General features: G+C 39.8%; 1 protein-coding gene across 8 annotated transcripts in view; it reads right to left on the reverse strand.

Moving 5' to 3' along the window:
• LOC138855244 (somatostatin receptor type 5-like) overlaps positions 1–27508 on the reverse strand; it is a 332516-nt gene that overhangs the window by 276015 nt on the left and 28993 nt on the right. For 3 of the 8 annotated variants that reach the window (XM_070103591.1, XM_070103592.1, XM_070103589.1), the window contains exon 2: positions 10158–10198. The gene's annotated coding sequence lies outside the window, so the exon portion shown is untranslated. Of the gene's footprint in view, positions 1–10157; positions 10199–18134; positions 18257–27508 lie in introns of those variants that run through there. The other 5 variants (XM_070103594.1, XM_070103588.1, XR_011394436.1 and 2 more) reach the window with 4 other exon arrangements.

Below are 27508 nucleotides of genomic sequence, written 5' to 3' on the forward strand. Positions count from 1 at the left end.
TTCCTCAAAAATAATAATAACTCAACAGTTCAACTAAGAAAAAAATGTTTGAAGTTACCTTAACTGTTGAACCATTATTGAAATACTTGACGAAATCTCCCAGATCAGGTTGACAGATTTCAGTACCATGTATGAACCCCATCTTGTGTCATGGAATATGACAGGGAAACACAACTAGCTTTTGTTACCCTATGTGCAACAGTCATGCAAAATAGAATAGCAACACGCTGCTAATGCATCAGGTTTCGCTAAATATATAAAATAAGCACTAAACACAGCGCACTAAACAACATTTTCCGCTCTACTAAAGAAGGAAAAAGAACAAAGCACTGAATCCCGTTAAAATAAATCTGAGTTTTCGTGAGTACACAACGTTAAGAGAAAATTCCAGGAATTTCATTATGAAGATGTTGAGAGAGTTACTGCCATCCTCCACCTACTCTAACTCTACACATAAATATACACACATAATTATCTATACACGCGCCTGCTGTTCTTTGTTCTAAAATTTTATTTTAAATTAACCTTATTTGTGTTGTAAATTGTTATTATGCTTATCATATTATTTTTATTATTAAGGTCGTTGTTGCGGCCCCTGCCAAACTAGCGGTTAAATAGTTAACCTGCCGGCCGGCAGTACCACTGGGTGCGTCATCAAACCCAATGTGGGGGCTGCTGAGCCGGCCTTAGAGCAGTAAGAGCCTGAGTGCCTCACGGTACACACCTAAGCAGTAGGTACCTGACCACCGAAGGGTACACGTCTACTGGCTTTAGTAACAGTATGTACCAGAGCGCCTCGCTGTACACACCTAAGCAGTAGGTACCTGACCACCGAAGGGTACACGTCTACTGGCTTTAGTAACAGTATGTACCAGAGCGCCTCGCTGTACACACCTAAGCAGTAGGTACCTGACCACCGAAGGGTACACGTCTACTGGCTTTAGTAACAGTATGTACCAGAGCGCCTCGCTGTACACACCTAAGCAGTAGGTACCTGACCACCGAAGGGTACATGTCTACTGGCTTTAGTAACAGTATGTACCAGAGCGCCTCGCTGTACACACCTAAGCAGTAGGTACCTGACCACCGAAGGGTACACGTCTACTGGCTTTAGAAATATTATGTACCTGAGCGCCTCGCTGTACACACATAAGCAGTAGGTACCTGACCACCGAAGGGTACACGTCTACTGGCTTCAACATTAAGTACCTGAACTCCTCAGGGTACACGTCTATGCAGTAGGTACCTGACCACCGAATCGTACCTATCTACTGGCGTTAGAAGAACCGCTCACCGCAGCTCACTGAGTCTGTTGGCCTCAGTTACTTGACGGCCGCATTCAGTGAGCTTGCAGTATGGTGTTTGGCTAGCGGTGTGTCAACCGCCTTTGGAGAGGATTTACTGGACTACCGGTGATGTCTGTGGACTCACCGTCTACGTTGATCAACTGTGGGCCGGAGTCGTCAGATGCTGTTTAGTGGGACATTACATGAAGAAAAGGTTGGAGTGTTACACTGAACTGGGCCAGGACCGTAGTGTGACACTGAGGGACGTACGATGGAGTGGAACACTGAGATATGCATAGGACCGTAGTGGAACACTGAGATGAAAAGGGTGTCGTGGGACACTGAAGATGGCCTGGTTGTAGTGTACACTGAACAGTGTCGTGTGACTGACTTCGTGTCGTGAGAGGCAGTTGATTGTAATTTATTATTATAAAAATGTTATTTATAATTTATTGTTTTAGCATAGAGATATATATATATAGTGACAGTAGTGTCAAGAGTTGTACCCTGTGTAGGGTTATTAATTATATTTTAGTAAAATGCTGATTATAGTCGTTAATATTATATTCAATGGACGTTCTCACCAACAGTAGCTATACTATGCCTTGGGAACGTTAAGTAATAAGTGTTAAAAGAAGTGGACTGCAGCTCCTGCTCTTTGGATGAACAACCTTTCTCCAACATCAGTGTGTCCCTATTGAATTGCAAACCAACGATAGCTTCCTCAAAATCAATATTTTTACTATGCATTTTAAAGGAAGGAATATCTATATTAACCTATAACAAAGTTGTCATAAAGTCCATTAATTTGAAATTGTAACTATACATTTGTACTGAAAACAAGTTCCAGAATGACCTTACACAGGTAATGACACGGGGACAGGAAATGGGTCTCATCTTGAATCCATCCAAATGTGAAATCATCTCAGTCAGTCAACAAGTGATAAATGCAGTGAGATCAAAACTACCAGGAGCAGCAGTCATTGCCCCCACAAATAGTGTCTTGCTAGGAGCACCTCTGGGAAGCAATGCCATTGACACAATTCTCAGGAAGAAATTGGAAGAGTTAAGGAGAATGGAACAACGAATAGGCAATCTGGACACCCACGATGCCTTGTACCTTCTCACAAAGTGCTTGAGTCTGCCCAGGTTGACATATTTCCTAAGATGTGCACCTTCATATGATAACCCTATACTGCACGAATATGACAGTATTCTGAGGCAGATTTTTACGAAAGTACTTAACCTTACTCTAGAAGACGGGCAGTGGAACCAAGCTACACTTCCAGTCAGACTAGGAGGCATTGGTGTCCGCAAGTCATCACAGATTGCGTTACCTGCTTTTCTGTCCTCGTGTATTGCATCCAGAGCTTGTAGCAGCGATTCTCCCTGAACATCTTAGGGACAAGATAGGAGTCCAGGACCAAAAATTCATTGACGGAGCAATGATCTGGGATAATCTAACGGGCTCTGGAGCCAGACCTGCTCCCCCCAACAACTACAAACAATCGCACTGGGATGGTCCAATAGTGGAAAATATTGCCTCAACAATGCTTCAGAGTGTGTCAGGGAAGGATAGAGCCCGCCTCCTGGCAGTGAGAGCCCCTCATGCTGGGGACTTTCTGTTGGCTGTTCCCAACTCCAGCCTTGGCACACGTCTCGACCCACAGACCATCCGCATCGGTGTTGCCCTTCGACTTGCCGCCCCTATTCTCGCCGAACACAGGTGTATTTGTGGCAGTGAAGCAGCAGACCGATTCGGGTACCATGGTCTTGTGTGCCGTAAATCCGAGGGAAAGATTGCAAGACATGAGGAGGTTAATAACATTATCAAGAGGAGCCTCACAACAGCTGGATGCCCAGCAGTAAGGGAGCCACCCCAACTATGCAGATCTGATGGCAGCCAGAAGCGTCCAGATGGTATCACCCTTCAAGCCTAGACAGATGGGAAGCAGGTGGTGTGGGACTATACATGTGCATCTACCTTGGCTGATACCTATCTCCAATACACCAGGGAGGAAGGAGGGGCAGCTGCCAGCTTCAGGGAGTCCCAAAAGTCTAGAAAATATGGAGAACTTGCCCATCATTATATGTTTGTTCCCATAGGCTCAGAGACCCTTGGCTCATGGGGAAAGAGTGCATCTAAATTCCTTAAGGAGCTGGGAAAAAGACTCATCAGGGTAACTAGGGATCCCAGGGCAGCTAGTTTTCTGTTCCAGCGGCTCAGTGCGACTGTTCAAAGGGGTAATGCCTGCTGTATTTTGGGCACATGCCCCAGCTCTGAGGAGCTGGATGAGATTTTCGCCTTATAATCGGTGATACACACGTAACAACATGTACCGTATATGGCACCTTTATATCAACAATGTATCTCTTAAATCTTCTGTACCATATTATGTAATAAAATATTCCTATTAGTAAAAAAAAATATATTTCAAAAGATGGGGTGGTAGGGGAAGTGGAATATTCAAACGGCTTCAGGAAGAAATCCAAATATTTTTCCTTGAAGCCTTTTTATCCACTTCTCCGAGGCTATGGGTCCCACAATTTACACCAGAGGTGGACCCCATCTATATATATATATATATATATATATATATATATATATATATATATATATATATATATATATATATATATATATATATATATATATATATACACTAAGAGTTTAATCGCTATTTCAGGTATTAAAGTATTCGTGACTGGTGATGACTAGGTCACATGCAGCCTTAATGACCCTCGTGTAATCGATAGGCTTAAAACCCCCATTAACCAATCAGCAGAGAATAAAACATCACAATGGCCCAGGACGGACCGAAACGTCGTCATAAGGTTCCTTCCCTAAGTGTGAATTTTGGTGAACCAGTCAGCTGGTGATGGCTGCCTGTCTTGCGGTATCTGGCAGACCACCATGACTATAATAATATATGAAGAGGCATGTGTCTAGTGTTGAACTGAACACTTGCGCAATACTTGGGTATCCTTATTGTGGAAACGTTTCGCCCACCAGTGGCTTCCTCAGTCCAATACAGAGAACAGTTGATATGGTTCCACCATTCTTCTCAGTACTGGACTGACGAAGCCACTGGTGGGCGAAACGTTTCCATAATAAAAATACCCAAGTGCCGCACAATATCTCATTCATCATCCTGTCGGTTCTCTGAACCATTTATCTACATAATATTGATTTTTTTGTTTTAAGAGGCAGTTGTAACCAAGAGAAGTCAAGGCCTGACATAAATTGTTTCCTGCGGTTTCTCTCCTGTTGACAAGTTAAAAATATGAGATAACCCGTAAGATGGTGCATAGTGGAGCTTGTTGGTGCACCAGGAAGCAGTTGTACCAGTCCTGGTGAAAGGTGCTACCAGTGTCCACTCTCACTGCGTAACTCACCTCTCTCTCCCACTCTCTCTTGCACACACAGGCGCGCAATATTCTTTCCAACATTCTCTTCCCATTCACATGCCTCTCCTTCATCACCCTCTCTACTCTCCATATTCACATGCCTCACTTTCATCACCCTCTCTACTCTCCATATTCACATGCCTCTCCTTCATCACCCTCTCTACTCTCCATATTCACATGCCTCTCCTTCATCACCCTCTCTACTCTCCATATTCACATGCCTCTCTTTCATCACCCTCTCTACTCTCCATATTCACATGCCTCACTTTCATCACCCTCTCTACTCTCCATATTCACATGCCTCTCCTTCATCACCCTCTCTACTCTCCATATTCACATGCCTCTCCTTCATCACCCTCTCTACTCTCCATATTCACATGCCTCTCCTTCATCACCCTCTCTACTCTCCATATTCACATGCCTCTCCTTCATCACCCTCTCTACTCTCCATATTCACATGCCTCTCCTTCATCACCCTCTCTACTCTCCATATTCACATGTCTCTCCTTCATCACCCTCTCTACTCTCCATATTCACATGTCTCTCCTTCATCACCCTCTCTACTCTCCCTACCGGATAAAACTTCAGGTGTTCTTGCCTGCAGCTTCAGCACCTGTTAATTAACTGATGATAAAGTTGCTTTTTCCTCCACCTGACTTCCTTTTGGACTCCTGGTTGAGATATACGTTGGTGTTGGGGAGATATACCTTGGTTCTGGGAAGATATACCTTGGTGCTGAGGAGATATGTCTAAGTGTTGGGGAGATGTACCTTGGTGCTGGGAGATATACCTTGGAGCTAGGGAGATATACCTTAGTATTGCGAGATATACCTTAGTGTTGGGGAGATATACCTTAGTGTTGGGAGATATACCTTGGTGCTGGGGAGATATACCTTGGTGCTGGGGAGACATACCTTGGTGTTGGGGAGATATACCTTCATGTTGGGGAGATATACTTTGGTTCCGGGGAGATATACCTTAGTATTGGAGAGATATACCTTGGTGTTGGGGAGATATATCTAAGTGTTGGGGAGATGTACCTTGGTGCTGGGAGATATACCTTGGAGTTAGGGAGATATACCTTAGTATTGCGAGATATACCTTAGTGCTGGGAGTATACCTTAGTGCTGGGAGTATACCTTAGTGCTGGGAGTATACCTTAGTGCTGGGGAGATATACCCTGGTGTTGGGGAGATATACATCGTGCTGAGGAGATATACCTTGGTGTTGGGGAGATATACCTTGGTGTTGGGGATATATACCTTGGCTTTGAGATATACCTTGGTGTTGGGGAGATATATACCTTAGTGCTGAGGAAATACGCCTTGTTTGTGGAAGAGACAACTAGAGACACCCCCCTTGCGGGAGAGACAGCTAGAGACACCCCCGTGTGGGAGAGACAGCTAGAGACACCCCAATGTGGGAGAGTCAGCTAGAGACACCCCCGTGTGGGAGAGACAGCTAGAGAGACACCCCCGTGTGGGAGAGACAGCTAGAGACACCCCCGTGTTGGAGAGACAGCTAGAGACACCCCCGTGTGGGAGAGACAGCTAGAGAGACACCCCGTGTGGGAGAGACAGCTAGAGACACCCCCGTGTGGGAGAGACAGCTAGACACCCCTGTGTGGGAGAGACAGCTAGAGAGACACACCGTGTGGGAGAGACAGCTAGAGACACCCCCGTGTGGGAGAGACAGCTAGAGGCACCCTCCTTGTGGGAGAGACACCCCCGTGTGAGAGAGACTGCTAGACACCCCCGTGTGGGAGAGACAGCTAGAGACACTCTCCTTGTGGGAGAGACACCCCCGTGTGGGAGACAGCTGAGAGACACCCCGTGTGGGAGAGACAGCTAGAGAGACACCCCCGTGTGGGAGAGACAGCTAGAGACACACCCCGTGTTGGAGAGACAGCTAGAGACCCCCGTGTGGGAGAGACAGCTAGAGAGACACCCGTGTTGGACATAGACACGTGTCAATGAGGCTAAATACACCTGCTGTACTCACAGTGGTAATAATATCTATGTTATCCACAGGAAGACTCACGACCACTACATGAAATGTAACGATGACAATTTTCATCACCAAAAAAAAAATTAAACAAAAACTGTTGTTTAAAATCTATCGACATTTGTCCTGGCAATAAATGTGTGCAGAGTGCAGGAACTGGACAGTTCCTATCAAGGCTGAGAGACGGATCACCTCAAACTTTTTCTTCTAGTCTTTTTCAGTCTCCAGAAATTATTCTATGCATTTAACAGATAAAGCCATTGGTTGGCGAAACATCTTCTTAATAAAGATACACTTCCAGGCGTTGTAGATGTATCTTATTTGTCCCTGAAACTGGGAAGCACTAGTCCTTATGGTGAAGATGAAACTCTCAACAAGCTGATTGAGAAGAATAAAAATCACAAGACTGTGGCTGGAACAATTCGCAGTTTACGCACATTAGGGCGCGAAATTCTAGAGAGCGTTTCGCTCCATCATTACCAAGTCACAAGTTTGTAGATGAATGGTTCAGAGAACCGACATGTTGATAAATTAGACACATGTGCAACTCTTGGGTATCTTTATTGTGGAAACGTTTCGCCACACAGTGGCTTCATCAGTCCGTACGTAGGAGAAACTTGAAGAACAGGAGGAGAATGAGGTAATCAGTCCCTCAACCTTGAGTCGATGTGTTCAGACTGAACACATCGACTCAAGGTTGAGGGACTGATTACCTCATTCTCCTCCTGTTCTTCAAGTTTCTCCTACGTACGGACTGATGAAGCCACTGTGTGGCGAAACGTTTCCACAATAAAGATACCCAAGAGTTGCACATGTGTCTAATTTATCAAGTCACAAGTTGTAAACAATAAAATAAACCGATAAGTATCAGTAGAGAGAGGGAACGATGCGTCTAATAAAAAAATCCGTTACTAGTGTCATTATTTCCAAGTCATAAGTGAGATAATAGAGGTGTAGAAAAGTTTATTGTTCTCAAGTCTCGCTTGACGGAGGCGTTAAGAAGGCCGCCTCTTTTGATCACATATACCAAGGAGGATCACACAGCCTCACACCATCAACAAAGCCTTTCTCTATAGTTTATGAACCTCCTAACACGGACTTGGATACAAATTTGCCAGTCAGATTCTCTCTCGTGGGCGGCAGGAGGTAAACACTGGCTTGGAAACAACCAGGAAGATCAAGGAGGCTAGACCAAGGAGACCAGTTTAGGGAGGCCAAGCTAGGGAGGCCAGGCGTGAGGCCAGACCAGACCAGACCAGGGAAGCCAAGAGTAAGGCTAGGTCAGGCCTAGGAAGCCAGCAATGAGCTCAGGCAAGGCCAGAGAGGCCAGGAATGAGCTCAGGCAATGTCAGGCCAGGGAGGCCAGATCAGGTCAGGTTAGGAGTGAGGCCAGGCCACGAAAGGGAGGCCAATGAAGGTGGCAGTGATGATAAACAGCTTCAAGATACAAAGAGTGTTTGAGAGTTTAGCAGAGAAAATGGTGCTCGAGGAGCGTGTAAACACTACAGAATAATGTACAGGAAGAAGGTGCAGCCAAACACACAAGACTGCAAAAAAAAGAGGCAAGTGAAAGGCACATAAAATTAGGTTAAAGAAAAAGAGCACAAGCCAGTGTACAAGAATCTGTCAATAGGAGTTAGGATATAACCTATAACATAACCGAGGACTCGGATTTGGAAATGAGGGGAGCAGTTGTGGCGAAGAAGCTGCGATATCACTCACTGGACTCGTCGGACACTGATACAAGTTAAATCAGCCTGGCCAGTGAGACAGGTATGTAAGAAGAAACGCCCATCCCAACCACAGAAATACCGTTGCAAGCACAAACAGATAAATACAACACACGTCAACACACACCCTCATTATCCACCTACTAATAATAGGTTGGGCAGACGTCTAAGAAGATGCTTCTGGTATTGCAGCTCCGTCTTACTCAGCGTTATTGCGCCATACTTAACATACCTACGACTGGCAAGTCATGCAGGCATTACCAAGCAGATTTCATTCACTTATGAAGCTCGTGTGTGTGTGTGTGTGTGTGTATAGGCACAAGCCTAACATTCTCTCACTCACACACAGACACACACAGACAGACAGACAGACAGACAGACACACACACACACACACACACACACACACACACACACACACACACACACACACACACACACACAAAACACATAACGACATAACAAAGAAGATAAAGACAGGGAGGGTCTTGGGTGGCCCTGAGCCTGGCAATTACAGGGAGTCATCATAAGCAGTAGAGATCAAGCTAAGAACCTTCAGTGATCTCCTCCACACTCTAAGTAGCTCAACTTGACTCTTATTATTTCACCACTGAGATGACTGCGATGGAGGAGGAGGAGGAGGAGGAGGAAGAGGAAGAGCAGTTGCAAGAAGAGGAGAAGGATGAGGAAGTGGAAAAAAAAGAGATTTATTGTCACAATAATGCCAAAATTGCATTAGATCTGTCTGGAAGTTGCCGTCTGTTCGTTGCAAATATTTTACATCCATCAAAGGATTTGTTTTGCTCTAAATTTTATGTGCAGTTATATTTTCTGTGTCACGTGCATATTTCAGCGTTTGTCAAAAAGCTGTTACAGACTGTCAGAATAATATTCTCCTCTCTCCACACTCTCCAGGTTCCATCTTATGTCCGCCTTTCCCTTGTATCTTCTCTATTGTTATTCCCCTGACATTTACTGCTACTCTTTTATTCTCTTTCATTTTATTCCCGCCTTCCTATTTTATCTCTTCTAGTTTTGTTCCCCTAATGCTTTCTACTCTCTTTTCCTCTTCTATCTTTTTTCTTTCCATTTCTATCGCCTCTTTCTATTCCACTAAAATCTAATTTTGCTCTCTTCTCTCTTTTCTTTCCTCCTCTATTCTTCTTCTAATATCTACTCTCCTTTCACTAATCAGATCCCTCTCCTTCCATCTACCGCTTCTCATAAAGAACAAAAAGGTACAATACCGTGACTGGAACAATACACAAATAACCCGCACATAGGAGAGAGGAGCTTACCACAACGTTTCAGTCCGACTTGGACTGAAACGTCCAAGTAACTATGTGTAATACATTTGATAAATAAAACTCAAATACTGTCACTGCAATGCTAACTTTGCGTATTCTACCATCCTTGTTAAGCTTCTCCCGAGTGAAATATGTTAGCGTCTAAACATCTAAATCACATCTATAAACATGTACATCTCATGCTCTAAGCATCTACAGCCTGCGCTCTCAACATCTCGCTCGCCCGTATGAAACATTTAAATCTCATAAGCGAAACATAAAATATATAATTTGGGAGATTATGCTGATTACCTTATGCTTAACAGTTAATGAATCTTGATCCAAGGAAGGGGAGGAAAGCCCTAACTCCTCAGACCAAGAGCTTATCACGCTTGAAGGGTCTACGGTAAGGTAAGTGTAAAGACTTGTACAGTAATACTCACGGCCACAACGTTCATCAATGCCTCGACGTCAACGGAAGTTTCTGAAAAAAGGAAGGATATTCAAAATACACTTCCTGATTATTATTATTATTATTATTATTATTATCTACAAAAATACGCTAAACCCTCAAGGCTCATAAAGCGTTAATAAAGCTGGAGTAATTCACAAAACCAAAAATATTAATAGGAAAACAAAACGGACCGAAAAGCCCATTGTTTGTTATCAGAGTTTATTGCTGAAAGGAAATAAGAGTTAATGTGGGACTGTTGCTGTGATGGCCCCCTCATTATTATTATTATTATTATATGCACCTGGGAGAATGAGAAGCAATCAGGGTTGATCAAATACCCAACACGAGAATCAAAGGGTAATGGCATTATTACTGATGCTTGAGAGGAGGAGTCCAGTGGCACAGATTACCCTCAGAGAGACGAGTGCCTACTAAACAGTGCCACAAAGTTATAATGGTATTCCAGTCAACTCTCATGGTTGGAATTCCCGCAGGATTGACTGTTAGCTACTGCAATAACATTTTATATTTTATTATTCCTGCTGCTGGTAGTTAGTTGGCTAGTGATGTAGCACCATGATGGCTGACTGCCTGTTACCATGATGGTAGCCCTGGTTGGTCAGTTACCATGATGGTAGCCCTGGCTGGTCAGTTGTTACCATGATGGTAGCCCTGGCTGGTCAGTTGTTACGATGGTACCCCTGGCTGGTCAGCTGTTGAGATGGTATTCCTGGCTGGTCAGCTGTTACCATCCTCTAACTCGCTTCTCCTCATTCCTTCTCATAACTTTCCTCTCATTCTATAATTTCCTTTATCACCTCCTCTCTCATCAACCCTCATATCTACCCTTCTCTTGTATCCTATCTTTCATATTCCCTCTCATCTCCCCTCATACTTTCCCCTCTTTCATCTTTGCTCATTCTCTTCTCTTTCTCTTGCATCTTCTGTCTTCCACACACGCAACATAAGTCTCCAGGTGGAATATTATCTTTCAGTAGGTTACTAAGTCAGTGAGTTTGAGTGTGAGTGTCCGGTGTCGAGTGTTTCCTGATGTTGAAGAATATCTTGCTGCCATAAACTTCAGGCACTCTTACATTACTCGGATCAAACTGCTTTACCCCATATTTCCCAAGTGCGGAGTGATCCCTGTGGCTTTATAGTTTCCTCATGATGATGATGATAATAATAATAATGATCATTATTATTACGCAAACCACTCACTACCCAAACTACTCATCAACTGCATCACCCATTACCCACACCACACTATCCATCACTCACACTACTCATCACTCACACTACTCATCACTCCACCCACCGCCAACACCACCCCCTCACTCACTCACTACTCACCACACCCACTCGGTGGCCATTATTTAACTCATTATTCATCCCATTAGTCAAATTGCGTACGCTAACTGCCTCATTCTCCACACTAAGCATCCAACAATTACTTATTATGACCATTTCGCTTCTTTCCTGAAATATTATTACACAAAATTAAAAAAATAATATTAAGAAATTTAGAAGAAAAAAATAAGTTTAAGCTTATAATACGTTGCATTCTAGATGGACTTCATGATTCATGAATGTTGGTTGGTTAATCGGGTTTAATGCCTATCGACGACACAAGGGTTACACAGGCTGCATATAACTTATTCACCACAAGTCAAAAAATACTTTAATCCCTGAAGTACAGATTATAGTAAACTCTCAGCATATAAACAATGAGAGATATACATTTCTCATTATATATGCTGTATCAGGTAGCCTATAATGCCCTCTTGCTCTGAAGACCAACACTTCATCGCAGTACACTGATGTGCAACTTCACTGACAAATCGACGCCCCAAAGATAAATCAAATTTATCAATGTAGATTCTTAGATAGGGGAGTTAAATTTATTTATTTTGCGTTAAGAAAGGTTAGGCTATTTAGTTATCGTTGATGCAAAATAAAAACTAGCCTTTAAATCGTTTACATAAATGAATCTGGAAAACAAGAATTTAAATTCAAAATAGTTTACTGAATCCATTTGTATGGAGAATACAAACTTCCTGAAAAGTATGTAGTATTATACGCGATAAAGCAACTTTTAAAAATAAAACACAAAATTAACAAAATTATAAAATGAAAAATAAACTGCATGAAATAAAAAATAGTAAAAGACAAATTTAATAAACATCTTATTAAGGAACTAAAGAATTTCGTTGAAAAAAAATTTCACGTCAAGTGTTGGAGAAACCTGTAAAAATATAAAAATTAAGAAAAAAAAAGTATTTGTTTAAAAAAATATAACTCATAATTTGCCCAGCTTATTATATAATTTTTTGTGCAATTTTATTTATATGTTTAATGAGCCTTCATTACCCACGAGATTTTCATTTTTACCCCATTTGGGGTAATCTACCCAGGTTCCCCGTCCTAGGGGTTACACTGAGCGGGTCTCTAAATGTCATACTGCCAGTAACTTTGAAGAAAAGATGCACCTTGCAGAAGAAGCTATTATTGGGAAGACGTTTCGCTCTGTGTAGAGCTTTATCAAATCTTTGTTCCACTAAAGCCAGTCATCATAATGACTAACACCCACGCCAGGATATATTTTTCCAATTTCTCATGACAAAATACCACTACCATTTAAATCAAGATGAAGTTGACAGCCTCTGTCCTAGATACCCGCTATCACTTCCCCAAACACATTTCCCACGACAGATATTTATCACCTCGAGTCACAAGCTACCTAGATAGTCACCACTGATCCAAGAAAGGAAAGAGCAGAACGAGAAGCTGCTGAAGGGACGCACCACACATTACTAATGTCTGGAAAACCACCAGAGAGAGAGTCTGAAATATCTCTTGAATCTTAAACCAGCAGCTCTTGCCTCGCCATATTACCTGACAGTTATTACTTCTAGCCAGATATGGGAATATGTTTGCAGCTTTAGAAATAGAGCTTCAGTTAAATTATTATGATTATAGCCCCAGTCATGGAGAGTTTTTATTATTATTATTATTATTATGGAGAATCGGTACTGGTCATACAGCAGCTGGTGAATGAAAGATAAATCATCAGGTTAGATCAGAGAAAAGTAAGGGTAGCGCAATTTCCTGGAATTAAGAGCGAAAATCTCTGATGAGAAACTTTGTCAGGTCTATTTTCCTTTTGTCTAGAATATAAATTAACCAAATCTATTAGCAAATAGGTTGGTTAACTTTGCTTAAAGCCTAATAAACTGCACGAGGCTGCCTGTTAGATGCTCAGCTCCAGGCAAGGACAGTTCATTGTCTAAAGCAGAGATTACAGTAAATTCTCAATATATATATATCGAGAGAGACACATCTCTCGGTATGTATATCCTATGAAAAAAAAATCCTGTGGAATATACGAGATTTGTTTTAAACTTGAATGATTTTTCTGGAAGCCATGTTGTGAGTTTTTAATTATTTTGTACTCTAAATGTCGTCCTGTTTGACAGTCAAATATGTTAATGATGCAATTTTACCATGGTATTGTCACCGAGTTGACAGTGTCCCAAACACGTTACTGTCATTATGGTAACATGGTGTTTCCAAGGTGTTATGGTAACATGGAGTTTCCAAGGTAATGGTAAAATAGTGTTCCCAAGGTGTTAAAGAGACCTGGCTGTGTTATAGCATCGTTTGGGCGTTTCTTTGTTCTTATTGTCAGTGTTAACTTGATTACATTATAAAGGTAACCAGTTCTAATACTACACCCAGCAGATACGTGGCATACAGCGTCAACACAACCGGCAACAATATCTTAGCTAAGGTCAATATCTGAGTCGCCGATATTGAATTTAAAGCCATAAAAAAATTAGCCCAGAAAAGAAGCCAATTAACACCACTGCCGGCGTCTATACCATGCCATGTGGTGGTTATAACAAGATTTACATCACCGAAACCTTCAGAGACCCATATACCAGGGTCATAGAACATATTAACAAATGCCGAAGGGACACTTAAAATAAAATGCATGGTATCTACACAGAAATGCCGAAAAATCAGCTTACTAACTTCGCAAAGGCAAAACTTACCATCAAAGGAAGTGACCGTCGCAGCAGTCATAGTCACGATCAATAACATTAATCAAAACTTAGGATCATTCACAATAAGCGAGGCTAATTTTCCCAGTTCCTGAACCTGCGGTTGCTGGCCTCAGAACCTCTCTTCAACCCCTATATTATTCATATCTTGTACTCTGTATGAATTGGAAGTCCCTGCTAGACGAAACGACTTCACAATTAAATGCCACTGCCAGCACTGTCTTATTTACATGGCTCACGATTTCCTACCCTAGGTTGGGGGAAGGCAAGGTTATTAACACGGTAGTAGCAGAGATGGTTCACGGTGCCGTGTCCTGAGCACAAGATAATACAATCTAGAGTAGTTTGTCTCTCTAAATTATTATGGATAAGTTTGTCAATAAGAGTGAAAAATGCCTGGTGTGCATGCCCTCATAATAGCACTTTACTGTCCCCCATTTGTCACTTCAGGCGAAATTCATGTCCTTATGCTTTTCTCATCTCTCTCCCTTCCCTACCATAGTCATATTTAATGGAAAACACTAAAGCGGTAAAGGCCAAATAATACCTGGGGGAATGGGTTAATTGTGGTACCAGGAAGGGGAGGATAGCTCCAACTGCTCTGATCAAGAGACCTTTACCAGTATCAGGGTGCCTACTTTAAGGGCCAATCTCACGCAGTTCATATTTTTTTTCTATTTTACTTCCCTCTCTCCCTCACTCCGTGCTCTCCTTCCCTCCCAACCCCATTCTCCCCATTATTCCAGTCTTACAACACCCTCCTCATTCTAATATCACTTACAACCAACAATCACCTCTGACAACCACCAAGCCTTACCTCTCACAATCACTTACTAAGCCTCCCCATCCCTGCCCTACTCCTCTCAATCCCTGCCCAAGCCTCTCCATCCCTGTTCAAGCCTTCTTATTCCTGTCCAAGCCTTCCCATTCCTGCCCTACGCTCCCTATCCCTGCCAATACTTCCCCAGCCCTGCCCATCCCTGTCATCACTTCCTCAGCTCTGCCCATCCCTTCTCTCCATTGCCTTCAGTGTATACACACACTCACCTTTGTATATATTCAGCGAAATACATGTTGATATACAGCGAAATAACCTGTGGATATTCAGCCAAATACACTTGCGGATATACAGCGAAATATACCTGTGGATATACAGCGAAATATACCTGTGGATATACAGCGAAATATACCTGTGAATATACATCGATCTACACACTTCTCGGTGAATTTACATTAAGAGATACTCCTGTTCATATGTCAAGATATACATCTTACAGTATGTGAACTCTGCTTGGTCAAGTGAGCCTAAAGTCTGTAGACTACTCAATGAGTTAATAAGGCTGCATGTCACCTGCTCACCAGCAGACAAGAATACTTTAATCCCTAAAACAGAGATTAAAGAAAACTCTCAGCATATATACACTAAGAGACACACCTCTCAGTGTATACAATTTATACAGAGTGGAGCTGCCAGGACAGTCAGGAGTGAGGTAGCAGAAGCTAAGCTAGTTCTGATAGGCAGGAACTCATATTTTTGTCGTCACTGGTGCTGTCTGCAAAAAATATTCTTCCATTTGGTTACAGCAAGTTTCTTTGTGCAACGCTGCATAAATCTTCACTCGTATCGCTCAAGCGAGAAGAGGACAATTTGCATGAGGAGAAAATGTCTTCGTATCTTCTTTATGTTTATGTCTGGGCTTTATTCCTGTCCCTAATTGTGCGACACAAACTCTGTCTTTTTAGTAAAATAAGACACATTTGCAGAACAAGCTATTATTGAGAAAATGTTTTGGTCTTGTGTAGAATTTTATAGTTATTTAAAATCATTCGTATAACTTGTTAAAACTCTACATAAAGCGGAACGCTGTCGCAAAATAAACGCGCTCTGCAACTTGTATTTTCTTTAATATTGTTAGCAGTACGACGTTTAGATTCGTCATTTGATTTCGCTCACGTAGCTCAGTTGTAAGACTTTTAGCCATGCGAGAGCCTGCGTGGGTGATACTATCCAATGAGCAACACTATTCCAGGTCGTGACTAGTTACCCTCACACAGGGAAACAAGGCTGGTCATCTGAAGCAGAGTATCCGCACATGCAAAGAGCTCCTAGAAACTCTTGTTTTTAATAAAATAATAATTTGGTATTTTGTATATTAATAGTTTCTTACTTTCCATTTTTTTAATTTTTTTTTTATTTGCAATATGGATTTACCTTACCAAAGACCTGATGATAGTATATTCTCAAAACGTTGTCAAAATGACTATGTTTCCCCTCACTGACAATACTGTTCATTATACATGCATACACGATTTGATTATTTTTCACGACTGGTGAATTTTTATCATAGTTAAAGTTAAGCTTTTAACCATATATGTAAAATGAATTTTATATTTAAAACAAATACTGAAAACAATCACTGCAGTTTAGAAATTAATGAAAACTGTAGTTATTGAATTCCAAAGGTTTCATTGTACTGAAAATCCCAACTTGGTAAATTATTTTTACATTCATTGGTAAGCGACAAACCCGTGAGGGTCTTACAGCACCTGGAGAATGGGAAGAAATCAGGTTTGGTCAGAGGATCAATGGAAGCTTTTAGCTCTTCAATCAACAGCCTTAACCTTGGCTTCAGAGCATCCCCCCCCCCTCGTTAAGGCCTATAATAGGAATTTTAAACTTTCAGAGACGCCAAGTTCTTAAAAATTAAGGAATAAAATATATTACGGTGTGTGTGGCCAGACTTTGTGAAAGGCTAAATATTTACTCATACCGTACATTATTTGAGCTAAGCAAAACAATGAAAAAATGGGAAAAATATAAAAATGAACGTTGGTTAGTTGGCCTTGAAGCCTATAGACTTCTCAAAAGGTTATTAAGGTTGCATATTACCATCATATTCAATCACCAATACTTTAATCTCTAAAATAGGGATATATACACCTCTGTATATATATCCTGTGATATAAATAATGAGGAAGACTGAATATCTAGTTCTATTGATGCTACTGCTTCTGCAGCTTTACAATCTTCTGCTGTTGATGATGGTGGTGCTCAATTGTCATGATGCTGATGCTGCCACGATAACGCTCAAAACAGTTCTAGGACAACTCTCATTGCAAACCTTAAGATCTTTTCTACATTTTACAGATACTTCGCTGACAGCTCCATCGTTGATGCAGACTGTCTCTTGGACTTTTTGTTAGCGACAGCTTCATTACACCAACTGATTTTACTTTCCCTTTAGCACTCCTCACTACCCTTACCGACTCTGTCTCTAGGCAAACTTAACCCTCACTGCCCTGCAGCGCTGTGACTCTTACGGGTTTACCATTAAGTCTTGATTGTAATAATAACAATGATAGCTCAAGGTATGTATGAGCTTGTACACACATTTGTACACTATATTTCATATAGTATATTGTGGGATATATATTTCAGATTAAATTTCACTACATATTCCACATGGTACATTTCGCATGATATATGAGAAATAACATGAGATTCTGCCTTCGAAAGCCTGGAGTGAGAAATTAGAGACAATGTTGAGAGGAAAGGCTGTAACAAGACCCGAGATGCAATTTATGTTAAATCAGCAAGCCTAAATCCATTATGTAAACCTGTTAATGTAGTTTCCCCAGGTCTGTGGCGGATCCGATGTGAGGGAAAAGGGTGAGGAAGTGAGGATAAATGAGGTAGGAGGATGGAAGTTGAGGGAGCTGTGTAGGAAGGAGTGAGAAAGGTTGTGGCGAGAATGGACGTATGAGGGAGCGTAACATACATTATCTCCTGCTACAAGCAGGAGGACAATAACTCTTCACCTAAATATATTACAGTCATTTGTAAATCATAAATGTAAATACAGTTCAATATTCAACATCCTAACAAAGTAAATGATACTTACCACAGAGCAACAACACATACGTCACCCCTCCACAGAGGTTGTACACTCACTGAGCTGATATTGGCGCTGAGTGATGACTTAAAATCAGCTGATGACACACCTTCCATTGCAATTTTACTTGAAATTCCGAGAAAAAATAAAATTTAATGAAGCCTTTTCTAACATATCACCAGCATAATTTTTAGTTTATAATGTATATGTAAAACTAATATCTAATTTTGTTTCATGTTCTTAAAGTTATTAAATCAATATGTCGAAATGTCAACAAACTTTCAAAATCAAAATATTACCCTAATTCTACGTTTTAACTAAATTAATTTTATCCTGATCTATTCTACACTCACTAACGAAGCTTGCCAGAGTATATTTACTTACACAAAGCAAATATTAATCATGAAAACTGATGCATGAGGACATGATTCTTTCTCCCTGAGAAGTCCAGTACAACCCCTATTTAAGCTTTGAAATTTTCATAATTACGTTAATTTATAATAAGCAAACCATCTTGGCACCTACTCTGGTGTTCATAAAATAGCACAGTATGAACAATTAGAGTTTATAATAACAGCATACATAAATAATGCAGATTTATAAAATATGAACATCTTATCTCATACACATACTGGTATCCTAGTTAGTAATAAAAGAATGCTTATAACTATAACCACAATTTTTAAAGGGGTGGACCGGTAAGCCAGTGGAAGGCCTCGGTCAGACGACCAAAAGCTCCAGCTGCAGGTCATTATATTACTAAGACCCACATTAGGAAACATTTTTCCTGTTTCCTGACAAACCTTACCTAACTTAACCTAGTTGGTCTTAATTTAGCCCAGATTCATGTCACAAAACTGGTCGTTGAAGATTAGACTCGTGTCAGGACTCAGTATATATATATATATATATATATATATATATATATATATATATATATATATATATATATATATATATATATATATATATATATATATATATATATATATATATATATATATATATATATATATATATGCAGAGAGAGAGAAGTGGGAAAGAGAATGAGAGAATCAATGTGTTAAAGTAGGTAAGAAGGAAGCAGTTTAGAGACATCTCAGCCAGGCTACAAGAGACACTCAAGGTTGTGAGGCTCACCACAGCGTCAAGCCTAAGGTGTATAAAGCCTTTAAAACCCTTCTAGCAGGATGCCTTGATGCTGGTGAAGGACTCTTGGTAAAAGGATTTTGAGCTAGTCTCCCCTTCCTTGGATGGAACTTTCAGGCGATATATAACCCATACGGGTTTAGTGCTTCATGAATAATATAATACTATTAGTTTTAAAACCTATATGCACTTTGCGTCGGTCATTAAAGCTTCGATTCACTAACATTAAGAAAAATTTAAATTATTATTAAAAGGTATTAAATAAAGCTTTCAATGAATATTCTCTCAGATATATACTCCTCAGTGTATATGCCGTGAGAGATATACACCTCACAGTTAATATACACTGAATTATCCCTCCTGGTATATTAGCTTAAGTAAGTTTATTTAGGTACAAGTACACATAAATACAGTTACACATATACATAATAACATATGGGTAAATTCCCAAGGATAACCCCAAAAATGAAAGTACTTCGTTTCCGACTTAAATATTAATTTGCATGTAAGTTTCTTAGTGCTTGGAAGTTTTCGTTATTTTTTAGGGAATGTAGATCGAGTTTCTTCTAGTTGGTTCCATCACTTGACTCCCCCATGATTATTATTATAATCATGGGGGAGCGCTAAACACGTAGGATTATACAGCGTATGTGGGGGGGGATGGAAGGGGTCTCAGCCAGAAAAACTCAATTTCTTCACTGAAAACTTATTTTTTTTATGGGTAATGTTTGAAGATTTATAAGAAAAGTTTTGTTTCCTAACTTTAACTCTTTCGTCAGACATCCATAAGTTTTATAGATTAAAACATAAACATAAAAAATCAATAGAAGCTTCTGCTAAAACAGTCGTTAAATTCTTGGTGTTGGTTACATTCACTAGGGGACGCTGAGCCCGGTACAGCGCTTCTGATATAACATGTAAGTATGTAGATTTGATCAAAAACATGGGGTATCACACAATATATACCCTGAGGGATGTATTTATCTCACAGTATATATGCTCAGAGTTTATTTAAATCCCTATTTTAGAAATCAAAGTAATCTTGTCTGGTGGTACAAGAGTTACTGTTCATCCTTAATGACCCCCGTGTAGTCGATAGGCTTTAAACCCCATTAACCAACCAACCGGCAGATGTCATAATATATATACCGAGAGGTGTATTTCTGCCAGCGTATATATGCTGACTTGACTGGTGGTGAAAACTTAGGGGCCTTAAAAACTCTTGTATAGTAAACAGGACTGCAGGTTTTCTTAATCCCTAATTTAAGGACTAAAGTATTCTTGATCGGCAGTGAAGAAGTTATTATAGCCTTATATTATAGAAGTTGATAAGTAAAATATATGTCCAATACTTCTAATGCCTCAAAGTTTCTCCTTCATACATGTTTCTTCAGGCGAATATTACACCGGAGGCAGTAGAAGTAATCCTGAGATGATCAGTCCCTCAGGTTGATGGACTGACCACCTTAAAATTACTTCTACTGTCTCCACTGTTATATTCTCTTGTATTCGACTGAAGAAGCCTGCTGTGCTAGCGCAGAGCTACAATAATAATGATACGTATTTGATAGGTTAGGTAAGGTTCGTCAGGAAACAGGACAAGTGTTTCCTGACGTGGGTCTTAGTCATATGATGACCCACAGCTAGAGCTTTTGGTCATCTGACTGATGCCTTCCGCTGGCTTACCGGTCCACCCCTTTAAAAATTATGGTGCTATTCATACGTATTTGTTGCGCATGCGTCTTATGTGTGTGCAGCCTTCACGACTCTTCATGTAGTCGATAGACTCTACATCGAATTAACCAACTAAACAAGGATAGGCTAGCTAGGATAAAGAACTATTCACTAACATCCAAGCACTCATCTTCAAGGCTTGAGGTCGTAGTACTTCTTCAACAAACACAAAAGTCACATAAACAGCAATTGAAAACATAACCTGGACTTAACAGAGACAAGAGACGCGTCAGTCAGCGAGGGAGCTCCAGGAGGGTTTAATGAAGGTTGAACAATTCATTAAAACAGTTCGCTCTCGTTTAATTAGTGCTAACAGCAACGTGATGATTTTGTTGCTGAATAAATAGGCAGAAAATTAGTACTGAAAACTGAAGGACTCGGTAAAAACAGTGTGGAGTGCAAACCAATATTAACGAGTCTTGTGCTTTCTATCCTTGACTCAAACACCTACATATTGTGTGATAGATGGAAGTTAACAACTATCAGCAGATAGCCTCGTTGTGGACTTCTAAGTCCTCTGCTATCTGTCTTTACCATGGACTCTACTTAGAGAAAAAGTGTGTAAATAAAAGCTAAGGGCTATACATTGTGTAGCAAGTGTTGTCATCTAATACACGAAGGACCCCGGTTAGAACCCTGGACGAGTGGAGAACAGTAAGTACGTTATCTTACACCTGGTGCCCCTGTTCATCTAGCAGTAAATAAGTTATACCTGTTGCTCCTATTCACTTAGTAATTACGTTACACTTCTTCTGTATACTTAGTAGTTGGTAAGTTGCACCTGTTGTCCTCCACCTAACAATAAGCAGGTACCTGAGTGTCAGTCGAACTCTGTGGCTCACATCCAGAGGAAAAGGATCAAAGAAAGACACTGGAAATAAACCACACTACTTGGCTTTCTTGGGTTGCTAACCCACCGAGGTTAATAATCCGAATAAAATATGTTTCTTCTCCTACACAGGTTATGCTGATAGCTTGTAGTTTCAAACATAATTTGCTATGGTTCACTGTAACAAATGCCTGTGCAATTCCCTTCTGATATTTCTGTTCTTATATAAATTGCCATTTTAACTAAGGAGGTATCCGTTGAGTGAGGTATCTTGTAATCTGATGTAATTATGGGGATTTTATTTCCATTAGGATACTTCTTGATTTTGGACATGACTCGGAGTACACTACCAAGTCTATAGTTAATGACAACTGCTCTACTGGTTTTTTTTTTAATAGGAGTTTGTTGGCTGAGAACTCTGTTATTAAGGTTGGTTCATTAATTAGTTGTTTGTAATTATTTAGTGCTAGGATGTGCTCTAATTTTTTACATAACTTTTTGTTGAAAGTAGATACTGGTCACCAAATATTATCGTCTCTCAGTTGGGCTCGGCTCTGGACACTACTCTCACATTATTATTATAATAAAGGGGGAAGCGCTAAACCCGGAGGATTATACAGCGCCGGGGGGGTGGATGTGGAAGGCATTCAGGCTTAATTCGGGGAACTGGAGCACAGATCCAATTCCCTAAATCAAGAGCCCCTCACCAACATCAAGGAACCTTCCTTGATGGGGACACACTACTCTCACAGCATTTTAAACCATAGGATCTCCAGGTTATTGGTATGAAGGTCGGATCTTAGTTTGTAAACTTAGGCATTATTTTTATAAGCACAAAAACCCACTATCGAAACGTTTAACCGACATGTTGATAAATTAGACACATGTGCAACTCTTAGGTCTAATTTATCAACATGTCGGTTCTCTGAACCATTCATCTGCATTCCTGTCAGACACTGCAACTTCTTGGGATCTTAATACTTAGGAGTTCTTCGCTTGCTTAACCCTTGGGCACGACCTTCTTCCACATGGACAAATGTGACACCACCTACGACTAGACATGCAAGGCTTCGGGTATGTCTTGCTACTTCTACTTACACTTAGGTTACACTACACATGCATATACAACCATGTATATACACACCTCTCTGGATTTTCTCCTATTTTTCTTACTAGTTCTTGTCCTTGTTTATTTCCTCTTACTTCCATGGGGAAGTGAAACAGAATTCTTCCTCCCTAAGTCATGCGTGTTGTAAGAGGCGGCTAAAATGCCGGGAGCAAGGGGCAAGTAACCCTTTCTGTATGTGTTACTAAAATTAAAAAGAGAAACTTTTGTTTTTCTTCTTGGTCCACTGTTTCGGTGGGATACGATCAGTTTGTTAAAAGAAGAAGAAAGATTCAATTCCTTGGATCAGGAGTCCTTCACCAGCATCAGTGCACAATAGTGAATGGACAAAAGCATAATATTTGCCTTCGTAAGAATATTATTGAGGCTATAACTAATAAAAACTTTATTTAGCCAGGAAAATTGTAATATAACGGTTTTAATAAAACTTCATATAGGCTATTAAGTGTTGGCTTTAAACAACGCATATTTAAATTTAAAAAATGTAGAACTAATACAGTAGATAATAACAGTCGTAATACTGGAAAAGTTATTACATAAGATAATGGAATCCATTTTGAGGATAAAAGAGTGATTTTAGACCACTTAGCGATAAGCCTTTTTTCAATATTCTTGAAGCTCGTATATAATGGATGGTTTAGGAACCGTCCACAGAATATTTTTAGTGATATATTGGAACTTACAGGTTCCAGTGGTGGCGGTAATAGCAAGAATGTGAGACATTGGTGAGGAAATCACCAGGCATATTTTCCAGTGGTGAGGAAATGACAGCAGACACAATGTCATCAGGAACATACCCAAAGGTGACGATGTTCTTATAGATATTAAAGATATTCAAGGATATTCATTAAAAATATTTATCAAAGATATTCAAGGATATTCATCAAAGATATTCAAGGATATTCATCAAAGATATTCAAGGATTTTCACCAAAGATATTCAAGGATATTCACCAAAGATATTCAAGAATATGCATCAAAGGTATTCAAGGATATTCATCAAAGATATTCAAGAACATTCATCAAAGATATTAAAGGATATTCATCAAAGATGTTAAAGGATATTCATCAAAGATTAGTCTAGCGAGTTGCTTGACGATTTACTGGTGCCTTTGTAAAGCAAAGACGAAAAAAATAAATAAAAAAAGGAAGATGCAGAAAAAAATGTTGAAACAGAAAGAAGACGACACAAAATAAGAACGTCAGAAACATGAGTTTACAAACGTAAGGTTACATTTTTATAATGGTCTTAAGGTGACAATGTTCTTATGAACACACACACACACACACACACACACACACACACACACACACACACACACACACACACACACACACACACACACACACACACACACACACACATACACACATACACACACACACATATATATATATATATATATATATATATATATATATATATATATATATATATATATATATATATATATATATATATATATATATATATATATATATATGTCGTGCCGAATAGGCAGAACTTGCGATCTTGGCTTAAATAGCAATGCTCATCTTGCCATATAGGACAAGTGAAAATTTGAGTATGCAATAATTTCGCCAAAATGATTCTGAACCTAATGAAAAAAATATATTTCACTGTGTTTGTTTAGTATTAAATTATTGTAAATGTATCTAAAATATATTTAGTAAGGTTAAGCTTAAATAAATTGTTTGTGTTATAATAAGGTTAGGTAAGTTTTCTAAGTACCTTTTGGTGGAAAATTATAAATTTTTACATTAACATTAATGAAAAAAATATATCTTTAAATGTATAAGAGAAAATTTTAGAAAGGACTTAATTTTAAGTGAGTTCTTGCTAATTGACCAGTTTTACATATTCTGCATGACATATATATATATATATATATATATATATATATATATATATATATATATATATATATATATATATATATATATATATATATATATATATATATATATATATATATATATATATATAACATTATAGAGATTTAATGAAGGATATCCTAATAAAGTAAGTAAAACAAATGTGACCTTTACACTATTATTATCAATTATAAAGCCTCTTGATAAAACCTTTTTGATAGTCTCCTTATATCTTCATAAAACTTCTTGATAAAGTTTCCTTATACTTTTGGTAAACATCTTGATAAAACCTTTTTATAAAGTCTTTTGATAAAACTTCTTGATAAAGCTTCCTTCCACTCTTGATAATACATCTTGGTAAGGCCACTATAAAGACTCTTGATAAAACTTGTTAGTTTCCTTATTCTCTGGATAAAACGTCTTGGTAAAGTCTATTTATAAAACCTCTTGTAGCTGAGAGGTATTTTATCTACCAGGCCTAAGCACCTGTCACCTATATAGGCCTGTTACCCAGCCTCAGACAAATGACTGGCATGTATCAAGGGTTCCGTAGGCTTTTACCTCATTTCCAGTGTATGGAGAAACATTGCTCACCGCGTAATGCTGTATATCATGAGTATATTGCAAAGGTTATTAATGCAAGCTCGCGCGTAGTCACGTCCAATAGGGCTGATAAATGTAAATCAACTGAATTTAGTTACCTGGCTGCACCACCTTAATGGAGCAGATGTGGGTTAACTGTGGCTGGTGAGCCGCATGCGGTTCGTTGGTTCAGTAAATGCGGCTCGTGAGGCAATATCTAGGTGTAATTCCTGTTTTCCATACTCTCATTGAGCTGCAGTGAATAAGAGACGCATGCGGTTCTCCAACCGCATCTTGACCACGTCTGGTACAAAGTAACTGCGGGTGGTCTGGTACAATCCTGGTTGACATTACTCGTTCCATAAGAGGACCAGTCAGCCAAGTTGAATTATTGCAAGATGGTGTCCAGCCTGGCATTCCTGCTTGCATCAGTGACTCTGAGAGATTTCATCTCCTACAGAGGGATTTGCGGAGGCTTCGCTGATGCATTTGAGTAAGTTTGTATGTATGTTTGCTGTATAGAGTGAAAGATTGAGCAGAACCCAGAAAATGATTAAACACTCAGACTGTGTATTATTATACTCAACCCCAGGGAGGTCCATACACCTGGGAATTGGAAAATATCATGTTTGATCCAAATAACGAGATAATAGTTCTAATTCCTTTGATCAAGAGTCCTTTACCAGCATCAAGGTACCACAGCACCTAAGGAATGGAAGGAAATTAGATATAATTGAGGAAGGAAGGACAGAGCAGCTACAGTTCTTGAAGGAAGATCTCTTTACCATGGCTAACTCATGCCCCTTGAAGGAAGGACTCTTCAATGTTATTTCTTATGACAGTGCTATGTTCAGATGACGCTTCTGGACGCAAAAGTCTGTACATGTTTAGATTATTCTGCAAGTAAGTCGTTTGTAGTGGTAAGGTATTTGATTGCTATGTTTGTTATTAAACATCTCTGTCATATCCGTGATGCACCATTAAGTCATAAGTAAGGGGAAAAGTGGCTGTACATCGTTCTGGCATAGACAGGTGAGAAGAAAAGCCATGTTTAAGAATAATTCTTTATCTGAACAACATTTCGCTGTATTAAAGCTTTATCAAGTCATACTTTACCAAGTATGGCTTGAGAAAACTCTACACGCCGAAACGTTAGCCCAATATAAAGCTTATTCTTCAAAGTGTCCTTTCTTAAGCACTGTCGGCAGTACGACACTCGTAGTCAGAGGTAAGGAAACTACTAGGCTCAGTTAAGGGAACACGTTTGTTAATGTGTGTAAAAAACGGAAGCTTTAAGCAAACAATTGGAGAGAAATTTCCCTGCAGCACTCACAACTATAGCAACCTGCCTTCTATTTACTGTGTGGCTCAGAGTATCACTGGAGGTGAGAGCCACAGTGCCAGTGCCGAGGCACGTATTGCACACCCCCAGTTAATTGCTTTTCAAATTCCTCGTGTCTTTCCTGTCTGTAGATTTTATACACACAGTTCAGTTTAAAGTTAAAGAGCTGTTGTTCTGCTTCAGCTCATTTACAGGCTCAGAGTTAATATTTTTACCTCGGCTCATTTACAGGATAAGAGCTATTATCCTACTGCAGTTCATTTCAAGCAACAGGATGTGACTCACAACACTCGGCTAACACCCAGGTACCTATGTACTATTAGAGGGAACATGGGCAGTTTGCACCACTAACTGGCCGACTGAACTACTGTCACACATGTTGCATCACTAGGTTCTTGAATGCGAAAAAAAATCATAAATTTAAATACAGCTCACGAACAGACGTTCAGGTTATGTAAGTACTTTGTCCATAGTAGCAAACTGCAAGCAGTTTTTTGAAAAGTACCCTAACTTTGCATATTTTCATTAATTTATAACCACTGTAACTCATGCCACCCACAACATTCTTTTAATACTTAGGGTGCTAAATCCGGCTCCCCTGGATTGTGAAACGAGTGTTTAGAACTGAATTACATTAGATGACATAACTTCTAGTCTATGATATTGACTTCTTGTACCCTAAATATATACACTAATTTGAACCAGTGATTTCGGAGGATAATTTATAGTTGAAAGTTGATCAGTGAA

The sequence above is a fragment of the Cherax quadricarinatus genome, chromosome 86, assembly GCF_038502225.1.
Source record: "Cherax quadricarinatus isolate ZL_2023a chromosome 86, ASM3850222v1, whole genome shotgun sequence".
NCBI classification, from domain to species: Eukaryota; Metazoa; Arthropoda; class Malacostraca; order Decapoda; family Parastacidae; genus Cherax; species Cherax quadricarinatus.